The sequence below is a fragment of the Athene cunicularia genome (assembly GCF_003259725.1).
Source record: "Athene cunicularia isolate RWA chromosome 1 unlocalized genomic scaffold, athCun1 chr1_part2, whole genome shotgun sequence".
In the NCBI taxonomy this organism is placed as follows: domain Eukaryota; kingdom Metazoa; phylum Chordata; class Aves; order Strigiformes; family Strigidae; genus Athene; species Athene cunicularia.
Window position 1 is genome coordinate 20,474,473 of NW_020799092.1, and position 10,800 is coordinate 20,485,272.

The 10,800-nt window shown below is 43.9% G+C and overlaps 1 protein-coding gene across 3 annotated transcripts in view; it reads left to right on the forward strand.

Moving 5' to 3' along the window:
- The first annotated feature begins 1,866 nt into the window (after positions 1-1,866).
- The window catches only part of BTBD11 (BTB domain containing 11), a 161,235-nt gene continuing 152,301 nt past the window's right edge, over positions 1,867-10,800 (forward strand). For all 3 annotated transcript variants that reach the window (XM_026840947.1, XM_026840948.1, XM_026840949.1), the window contains exon 1: positions 1,867-1,957. The gene's annotated coding sequence lies outside the window, so the exon portion shown is untranslated. The remainder of the gene's footprint in view (positions 1,958-10,800) is intronic.

The following is a 10,800-nucleotide window of genomic DNA, read 5'->3' on the forward strand; positions in this document are numbered from 1 at the left end:
CCTTCAAATTAGATCTAAGCAGCCATGCCCCCACCCCCACTATTCCCCCAAAGTTTCAGACTTCCCTGGCTTGAAGAATGTGAAATGCCTACAGGCATAGCTGTGGAGAATTACAGGTAGCACTTTTGCTCTGAATCCTAACCTGACGCAAAGGAAAGTTGGGAACACCGGGCTGTGCAGTACAATCCTATCAAGAATGAAAAGATGGTTTGAAAATAGAAAGCAAGCTTGAATATACGTGGTGAATTCTGGAAGATGACCTGTAAAGTGCTTTAGAAATAGGGTTGTCCCTTTAACAATATGCAAACAGCAACAGGAAAGGGAGCATTTAGTCGCATACTTTAAAAATTTATTTATTTTTTTAAACCTCTGAAGTCTCCAAAACTACAGCATCAGGCTGTCCCTGCTGTGCTGCAGTGCCCCAGAATGCTCTGATGTCCCTGGTACCCTGCTGGGTGATTGATCTACCCCATACAGGTTCTGTGTGGTGGTGATTGCATATTATGAGATGGCACAGTTTAGCATGGCCTATGATCATACTATTTTATATCCTTTTGAGATAACATATACGGAAATGTTTTTAGAGATTGTGGAAAAACTTTTGCCCTTTCTAAGCAGTATTTTTCCATCCTTCTTTCCAAATGTATCATTTTTCCAGTGAGCAGAGAGGTGAAATGAGTGGAGATGATTGCCTTAGCCATATGGACCAACAAACCAAGTGGATGCACTCCATAGTCTGGTATTTTAATTTTTGAGTTCCTATCAGTTCTGCTGAGAATAGTTAACACTTTAGTTGTTCCTGGTTCTGCTGGTTTGGGATGACATGAAATGTGTACATAGCATTTTGCAGCTTCTAGCTTTTGCAGTTTGGCTTCTGATGGCCGAGTTGCCTCTGTTTTCTCTTAATGTCTTGTCTGTCTCATCCTTCAGCTGCATCTGGGCTGACTCTTGGGTTGTGCAGGGACAGCGGAGGAGCCACAAAACTTACTCTGGTAAATTGGGTCTACTGAGCATGGTCATATGGGTTAGATGTAAACTTTTAAAGTGTATAACATCTGATTAAGCAAATCGCCACCAGTGGAGGAGGTGCAAATGGTCTAGGATGAGTATTTTTGTCTCCTCTTTGTTGAATGGTTGCCCAATGTGTATCATGTAGCAAGTTACTTCAAAACACCATTTCACCATGCAGCTGGTTAAGAGAAATGCACAGTGACCATCTTGAATAAGTCAATGTACTGTCTCTGGAAGATAGTTACAGGCGCAGAGTTATTAAAACTGTATTTCCAGAGACTTGCTATTCCTCTTAGCACTCTGCTTTCCCAGCCCCATGTCCTGCAAGAGCCCCTGGTGTTGACCCTGGAAAATTGCAAAAATTAAGTCAGGGCTGATGGGATGGGGGTACCCTCCTCCTGCAGCTCAGTTGGCGATAGTGCTGGTAGGACAGCCAAGGCTCATTGCCTTTTGAAGGACTGGGCTTTTGCCACCACTGTGCAGAGATTACTTAATAGCATGTAGCCAGTGTCTCCTGATGCATCACCTGGCATCATCTCTAAGCCTTCATCACTGGGCTTTCTGGGAAGGATGCTTGATGTTTGCTCTTGGAGAAGCAGGAGTCCCAGGAACTTCACTGAGAACAGAGATAGGCAGCTAAAAAGAGACATGGGGAGCAGCCCAGCTTTTGATAATCCCTGACTAAGCCATCCGGCACCAGGCTTATCCCCTGAGTTGCTGATACAACAGTTGGAAATAGCCTTTCTGCAATGCCTGGGACTTCCCCAGAAGTCAGGTTAAGGGTAGATGTCCTGCAAATCCACCCCTTCAGCCTTCAATCTGGAAATGCCTGTCATCTCTGAGCAGCAAGAGGGTGGGGAAGAAAAAAAGGTATTTTCACAATGGCTGTGAACTCCATAAAGAATGGGTGAGCCTGAACTTGTTTTTCCATTCCTGTCTTGACAAGGTAAGCTGCCTTTAAAAAATACAAAATGTACAACAGGCATTTATAGTTACTCCTTCAAGAAACAGAAGTGACTGTGGTGTGGGCCTTTTGATTGACAGCTGCTGCAGCAGCCCTGGCCTGGCTTTGAAATCCCCTTTAGCTTGCTGGAGCTATTGAGCAGGTCACTCAGAAGCTGTTGCAAATGTCAGGCATTGGACTTGCAGTCAGTGCATCTCTTCAAGGTCAAGGGCATGATGGTGTGGAGGTCCAGTCCCCTTCCATGTGCATTAGGTGCTGGTTGGGAGGCAGAGGGATGAGTTGGGCGTGATGGGGAGTTCCCTGAAGTGAACATCCCATTATGTTGCAGGGAGCTGTTCCTTGCTGCTGTGTTATTAGGGATGGTTTATTTACAAAGTACCTCTGCAGGCAGGGCAGATAAAAAACCAATTTTGAGGTATGGTGCCAGTGGAGGAACTGTTTGGGTAAGCATCAGGAAGCCTGTACCCTGGCAGCTTGGTCTGATACTTTTTTACTGTAACCTATAGAAATCTTTCTTTCAAGCTGCTTAAGACTTTTCATCGAGTGTACCTTATCCACCCCTTTGCTGCTAAATATTGCTATTTTTCAATTACATGTAAATTGTCTCCACTTCCTCTTCTGTCCCTGAACTATAAACAAATTTCCTCAAAGCCCCTGTGCCTCCTAAACCTGCAGATCCTCTTGATGGCATCTCCCCAGTTGCACCTCTCCCCCTCTCCGAAACCTGCAGCCTTTGGCACGAAGTTATGCCTTTAGGTTGAACGAAGGTTTATTCTTCCTGAGCGTTCCTGTCTCCCTGGCCTGCAGGCTCACTGCATGGTTCCACTCAGTCTTCCCCTGTGTTGGTGCTTCTCCATCACCTGGTGACCTCCTCAGCACTCGTCGCAGTGAAGTGGGTTTTCTTACCAGGCTCTAAGAGGAGGGCTGGAGCTGATGCACATCAGCCCTCTTCCTGTCATCAGCTGCTGTTCTCTACCGTTTGTAAATGTGATTTGATCATGAAATTTGCTTGATAGTTCTGGTCTTTCACTCATTTTTCGTAAAAACACCCCATAACAGTGTTCTTCACATGGTAGCATCTGGAGATCTAGTGGGTCTGTGTAAAGGTTGTGGGTGCTATAGGAGACTGTCTGATCTGAAATGTTAATGCAAAAATTTGCCTGTTTATGAAACTGGTAGAAGAGGAAAATTTTGCATTAAAATCTATACATGTTCAAAATTGCCAACTGGCTAGTTTACCCCCATTTCTGATACATCTGTGTTATTTAAGCTCACAGTAAGCACACTAACAGAAGATGCAGATCTGTGATTCATGTAGGTGACTGAAAATCTCCAGGCATGTTCCCAGTAGTAATGCTGGTCTCCAGCGGAGTCAATGATCTGAATCTGGTTTTGAGTTCATCTGAATCAGTCTTCATAACTGGCTTCCCCCATCCGGCAGCCTGACCGTGCTCAGTGATTTATTTATGGTTTTTCTGGCATGAGTGGTGGTTTGCTTTCCAGGACAAGCCGAGAACGTTGTTATCCCTGTATGCTAAGTTAGAACCTTTCCTAAGAGCTTTAGTTCATACTGTGAAGGGATTGGGTCCCAGGCTGGTCCAGCCTTGGCTTCCAGCTCTGAGCTAAATGCATGGCAGCTTGGTGAATGTTATCCAGATTTACACTGGTGTAGACGAGCATAGACTATGATTTAGGATTTTCCCATTCCCTCTGTTTTCATGGGTTTATTGTTGAAATCATATGTTTCCATGTCTGTTCGTAATCCCATAGGAATAAGTAGTAAAGACTGGTTAATTAATCTAGGATTCGTTCCTTCCAAGACACTTGCATGTTTGGAAGACATTCAGGTTTCTCTGGGCAGAATCATTATTGAACTTTTCTTTTACTCATCATGCTGTTTTATGTTGTGTATTTTATTTCTTCTAATAAAGCAGTTGATTGGAATTTCCTCACTCTGTGTCTTACCCCATCCCTGTGTTGTATTGCTTTTCCACAAAGTGTTTGTCTCCAAACTGCTCATATCTTGCTAGTTCCATATGAGCTTCAAGACTGCTCAACAACAGTTTTATAGTCTTGGTGTATACTTGGTTTCTTTAGATTCCTTCTGTGCATGTCATTTGGTCTGAGTTGTAAAATGCTAGGCTAAATTTATCTCTTGTTTAGCTTCATTGACTTCAGGAGATGTTTGCCATAGAAGGAATTTGACACATTGATTAAATAGATATACTTTCACTTCTTTTTTTTTTTTTTTTTTTTTTTCCCCCCGGCTTATTTAGATGATGAATTTTATCTCCTGCTTAATACTTCTGTGTCCTTTGTACAGAACACATAGGAAATAACTATTGAGTGCTTTATCCGTCTGGATTCTTGTTATGTGATCCCCTGCCTTGTTGAACAATAGACCTATTCTCTCCCCTGTATTTTCCTTTGTTATATTTATAAAAACATATACTTGTTTCCCATTACTCTTTCAAGCTAAAAGCAAAACACAAACCCTACTATTTGTCCCCCTTAACTTTATGCTTTGTAATATTTTACCTTCAGCATATATCCAGACTTCATAACTTCTTTCCTCTCTCATTTCTTTTCTCATTTAAGAAATGAGCTCACTTCATGGCAAGAGCCAAAGGAGCCATTTATTTTGACCCACTTGTTTCTTTCTAGCAATGGAATTGCTTTCACATGTATTTCTTCGATGTTAGCCTTTAGGATATCTCATCCTTTGCATTTTGAAATGCAGGTCACTGTTTTCTCAGTTTTGTTAGTTGAAGATAAATTTGTTTTCCTGAGGAGAGATTGTAAGTCCCTTCCTTAGTACTCGGTTCATGCAAAAGGGCCACCAAGATTTTTCTTCTAGGTTTTTAGTAAACACCTCCCTCCTAGCACCAAATTTAGCATTACCTCATGTCTCATTGCATTCCCTGTTGAAATGTGTTATCGTTACCTTCACAGTTCACAAAGTCCTCTGACCTATATATTACAGAATGGCAGGTCTTTCCCAAGAGCTAGCTCAGCAATTAAAATTTCCCACTGGCACAAATGGTTATGATAATAGGACATCATATATTTATATAGAGAGAAAGTAAGAGAGAAGGAGAGAAAGAGCACTCCTACATTTTTCAAAGCAGTGTACAAACACTAGCTAATTAACCCTAATAACAGCTCTGCAAGGAAATTAAATGTGATTATTCCCATTTTATGGATGGAAAAGCTCAGGAAAGCAGACTAAGTGACATGCCAGAGACCAGCATAGGATGTCATTATTTGATGGGTGGGATGAGATTTGAGGACCAAGAGCCATCCTGGCACAGCCACTGTTCAGTCCAGAAGGCTGCCAAATGCCAGGTGAGATCTTTCCTGAAATCCAGCTGGTTTATACCTCTTATATAGTTTTGAATCATCCCTGCTGTGCTCATTTATTTGAGAGAGTTAAATTGTTAGGTTCAAAGGTTGTCCTTTGCATGGCTTGCATTTGTCACTACCCTGAAGCCAGAAGAGGTGCTTGGTGCTGGAAGTTTATTTTCTATCCATCTTTTCTGGTGGTGAAAACAAGCAGGTTGTGTTGTAGGCACACCAAGGACATCTGCCTGGTTTCAGTGCAGGGAGCTCCAGCACCATTTTCTGTGAAATGCAGTCACTGAGGCTGTTGTCGGAGGCTCTGACGTGCTGAAAAAAAAAGTATAAGTAGTTGAGTAGTGAATTATTATTTAGTTTAATTGACTTTGCTTTTTTTTGTCATCTCATCGCTTCATCCACGGTGGGGGTTGTGTGTCCATCCCAGTCTGTGAATGTAAATTTTGCTTCACTGAAAGCAGTGCTTACCCCATAGCAGCGCAGGGGGCTGTACCCCCTGTAAGCCTGCTCTTAGCACTGCACCTAAGCACTGTGGCAGCACACTGCTTGTTCTTAGAGGCTGAACGAGGGGCTCAACTCATTTAACACCTACCAGTTAGCAGCCCTGTCTGTGCCTTGGTTTATCCGCAGTTTAACAGGGCAGCAGATTAGTGACTCTTCAAGTCTTGCTGCTTTTGTGGAAGCCTCTTTATTATGCAAGGGGAGTTTGAGGTGATGTCCACTCAGATTCAAGTGGGCAGTGCCCTGAGGCTGAGTGTTCGGTGTTTGGATGGTTCTTGGGATTTGAATGTAGGATTTGGATTTGGTCTTCCTAATGAAATAAAGTGTGAAATCCAGTTGCACTTTCTTAAACTTTTCTCACCTTGCCTGTGAATTCTGGGTTTTGAGAACTGGACGGAAGTGTTGTATCGTGTTATCAGCAGCTATTTTTAACCTGTGCAAGCAGCACAGTAGATAACCTGTACGCTTTGCAACCATTCCTGGAATGTAAGTCTTTCAAATAACCTTCATTTCAAAGAGCATGTGCAGAATCAGATGCAGAGGTCACAGGCATTTTAGAAAAAAATGGCGGAGTTCTGAATGCTGTTTGAACACCCGAAAGTGGGATAGTATGGTGTTTACTCTTTCATTATCCATTGCTGGCAATAGCAAAAGACTTCTCCCTGGGGACTTGTCCTGGTGAGGGCACAGCAGGAACATTTGAATTGAAAATGGTTGTGCTGTGGATGAGTTTTTCTGTGCTTAATGGAAACTATAGCAGGGAACTGGTGGAAACAAAAACTATCTCTTTCTCTGTGATGTCACTATCATAACTTACCATGTAATGCAGTCCAGTTTATCTCTAGTTGACCTTCCACCCAGAAAACAGGGAAGCAGTGCAAAGCTATGCTGGGTGATGAAGGGCTCTTACTCATTGTCCCACCCCTCTGCACAATAGAAATGCTTTTTCAGCAGCAGGCATCTGCAAAACCTGAAATCCCTCCTAAAATGAACGCTTCCCCCATGCCCGGGACCTGAACGCGTGTGTGGCCGCCAGTGCTGGGACGTGCCCAGGGGCTTCCCTTGGTTCCTGCCTTCAGTGGGAACCCATCTTGCTGCCTTGTGAGCCAGCGAAGCTTTGTTATTCCTGTGTTATGGAAGGAGGGGAATGTTTTGGGGAGGACAGGAGTTTGACATACGTGGATGCCCTGCGAGACTGTGCTCCCTTTGAGAGCTTGAAGAGGGAAGTGAAGCTGCCTGCCCTGAGCCCGACCCAGCCCCTGGGCAGCTGCAGCAGGCAGGGGGAGAGGTGGAAAGTGGGCAACTGGTGAACTGTAAGCATTTCTGCCACAAACCAGGCCTCTCTGAAGCAAGGAGAGGTGGGGATGCGCTGCAGTTTCCCCCCAGTAACAGTAGTAGCCTCATCCCCCAGTGGGTGCTGGCAGGGAGATGGACCCTACTGGGCGGGGTGGGTGGGGGGGATGCTGCTGCTATCCCACAGCAGTGATCTCTGCCTTCATAGGCCCTGGGTTTAACCCTTTTGAGAGGAAGCTTGCTCCACATTGTGTTGGTTATCCTTGGTTAGTGCTGGGCTTCATGGTTTAAGTGGGACATTCAGCACAGCACTAGAGTTGTACTCGGACTAGGTAAGGCCTAATGTGGATTTGGTTTATGAAGGAACGTAAATCTAGCAGTGCCACTTTCTGAGGAGTCTCTTTTGGAAAGTGACTTCAATACATCAGGCTGAGTGTTTTAGTTTGTTTGCTTTATTCTTTCTCAAAATCCAGCATCTGTGAAGTTCTTTCCATATTTTAAAACTATACTAGCAAACGTCTGCCAGCTGGTGGCAAGGTCCTAGAGTGACGTTACCCGTCTAGGCAAGCCCTGTCGAGTGAGCTGGGCTTGAGGTAGGTTCATCACCTGAGCTGAGGTTTTTAGTCGTCTTCTAAGAGCAGTTATCATGTGCTGCTGCCCTAAATCCCTGCTTTACCTATTGGTTTGACATGTGCCCTAAAGCTTCCCTATGTGCCCGAGTGCCTGGCTGGAGCTGTTTTCAGCGTGCTGCAGCAAATGGATGAGCAGAGGCTGTGAAAGAGCACTGTGCTATGAAACGACATCACAGGAATATGTGGGATTAGAAAAGGTCTCTGGAGTTGCTGTTTATATTCCGAGTTAAATTAAGGTTTCTGAAATTTGGAGTCAAGGGGGAGAGGGGTTTACTGGGAGGTGTAGCTCACAGAAGCTCATTACAGAGGCCTGGGTAAAAAGGCCCTTAGGAATCAGATGGAGTCGTTATCTGAAATACCGAGGAAAACCAGACTGTATTTTCAATTTTGCCCTTAAATATACTTTCCTGTCTTCATTAAAGTCAGCAGCAACCCTGCATATACATCTGAGGTCAGAGTTTTGCATTTTAAAAGAGGCAGACTTAGGGTGTTTATTGTTGGTTCACAGATTGACTCTGTAGGGGATAAATGAAGTTTATTTTCATGTGGTGTAGTTTAAGAATGCTTCAAGGAATTGCAGGCACCAGTGGGGGCTTAAAGCAAAATCTGGAAAAATACATACTTAAAGAATTGAAGTACAAATCATAATTTTATTTCAAGCTTAGCATTATGATATTTTTCATTCTGCAGAAAAATAAGATTAAAAAAATGGTTTTCATATGGCACTAATGGATTGGTTACATAGTTTGGGCAGATCTGTGCTCAAGCTGAGAAAAATCTTGATATTTGGCTGTGTAGTGTGAAAGAATATTGATGCAGTCTCTGTGAAGTTTTCTATGCATTAACAAGTGGCCTGGACGAAGTAGGAGTAAGAGGTATAATACCCGGATATCTGAAGATGGGAAATTGGTCATGCTTTTCACATAGTGGCAGCAGCTGTGAGCTGGAAAGTGTAGGAAGACCAGGAGAGGGAAGAACAGGCAGCTGCTTGCGGTGCTGGAATTAGCATAGGTGTGTGGAAATACTAATACACTTGGGGTGAAAATACTATCAGCCAGAAATTAAAAAGATATTATTAAAATGCAGAGGAGCAGAGAAAGCCTGAGGATACCTCACATAACTAGCTAATCAAATGGGAGTATTCAGTTTGATGTGTTGCAGAAAGCAAACGTTATTTGCCTTCCAGGACTACAAGAGAATATGTCCAAGAGCAAATAATGCATTCTTAAGTGGACCTGCTTAGCATTCTTGTGAGCTGGGGTAAAATAAGCTGGTTTATACTTGAGGAAACGTGAGAAGGGACCTAGATTTATTTCTTGATGATGGTTATGCCAGTGGGAACTAGCTCCGTCTGGAAGTCATACTTGAACATACTGTATGTTCTGTCATGCGAGCAGCTTAAAACTGAAGTCACTTTGGCAATGGTAATTCTCTTCATTTATGCCATTTTTCAAAGATTCTGGGAAAGTGGAAAAGGAAATGATGCTCGATGTCCTGTTTCTTGGCTGAGGGGACACCCAGTAGATCCATTGCTCTGGTGCTTGGGGTGTGTTCCCAGCCTTAACAGACCCTTTTCAACCCACTCGCACCACTGTCATAGGTTAATTATTGCTGCCTGCACTCCATGAATGGCCTGACAAGGGAAGCATTGCTGCTGTTTTTTTCCCCTGTTAGGCTCATATGGCAAAAAACCTAAAAGGTCATCAACAGAATTGAGAGACACCGAAGATAGGGTTTTTGAGGGTTGTGGCCAGGGTGTCAGCAAAGACTTGCTATTCTCTTTCAAACTACCTTGCATTTCAGGTGCATTTGCTGATAATGTGTGCCCTCTAGCTTCTTCAGTCATTCCTGTGTGCTTGCATCCTGTAAAGGTCACATCCCCTGTTTCTGGGAGTTCGCAGCTGGTGAAGTTTAAGTGATGAGTGAGTTCTTGGAAAAGAGTTAGCCCAAGCCTGGTTAGTCATTTGCAGCAGGGTGACTCAAAAGAAACGTGGTTTAATAGAGTTTCTAGGCTTCCAATTTGGACCTAGTAGCATCTGCCTTCTCACACGTGCTACACAGGTAGGGTTACCCTGGTTTTATTCACACTATACAGCAGCCCAGTCCCTAGGATGCTGATTTGTGTCTTATACTGGAAACTAGAAGCCAGCCATGCTTCTAAGAGGCTCCCATAAATGCAGGCTGATGTGTGGTGTTTGTATTTTTTTTTTCCTGGTTCTATGATATTGCAAAATATTTCATGTGAATGTCAGTGAAGGTATTAGTAAATACCTGTAACACTGTTGCTTCGTTGTTTTGCAATTATCCTCATGCTTTTGTAAGAGCAAACTCACTGGCTGGAAGGAGGTTCTTGACTCAAAAAGTGGTTTGATGAATGTGTATACAGGAGTAGTGAGTGAGCAAGACTTGATCAGCTGTTTGACTTGTGTTCTTCTCTGCCATCGGCCTGATTCATCAGCGTTTCTCTCTGTGAACACTGACCAGCCTGTGGGGCTGTGACAACAGGGAATTTGCTGGTGCACAGGGGCAGGGTGGACCATTGCTTTCTCCCTGGTCATACCACTAGGTACAACATCGCTGTCAGCAGTGTGAGGCAATTAGTGCTGGTTCCCTTCCCTTGTGCTTCCTAAACTGAACACCCTAGCCGAGATGTGCTCAAAGCAGGCTCTGCAGTGTGCACATCCAGTCCTTGTGTCCTCAAGTTGGCCAAAATACCTCCTGTGTGCTGTGCTGCCTGGTGAAGCGTGGCTGCTGCTGGTGGGATGGGTGATTTGCTCACCGTTGGAGGTGGGTGAGCAGTTTTTGTGGTGATGTAGAAGAGTAAGAGCAAACCTGCATATGGGGGAGAGTGGTCTTTGTATCTGTTCATAGAAATAGGGAACATCATCTTCCTGGTGAGAGGTAGCCTACACTGAGGGTAAAAACATGTGGGCATAGAAATCCCAAGATTTTCCCTCTGTCTTTGATCTCCCTCAATGAGCTACTGTGAATGTCTTTTTGCTTAGTTCTCTGTCTTTTTGCTTAGTCCTCTGTAGCCACCCCTCC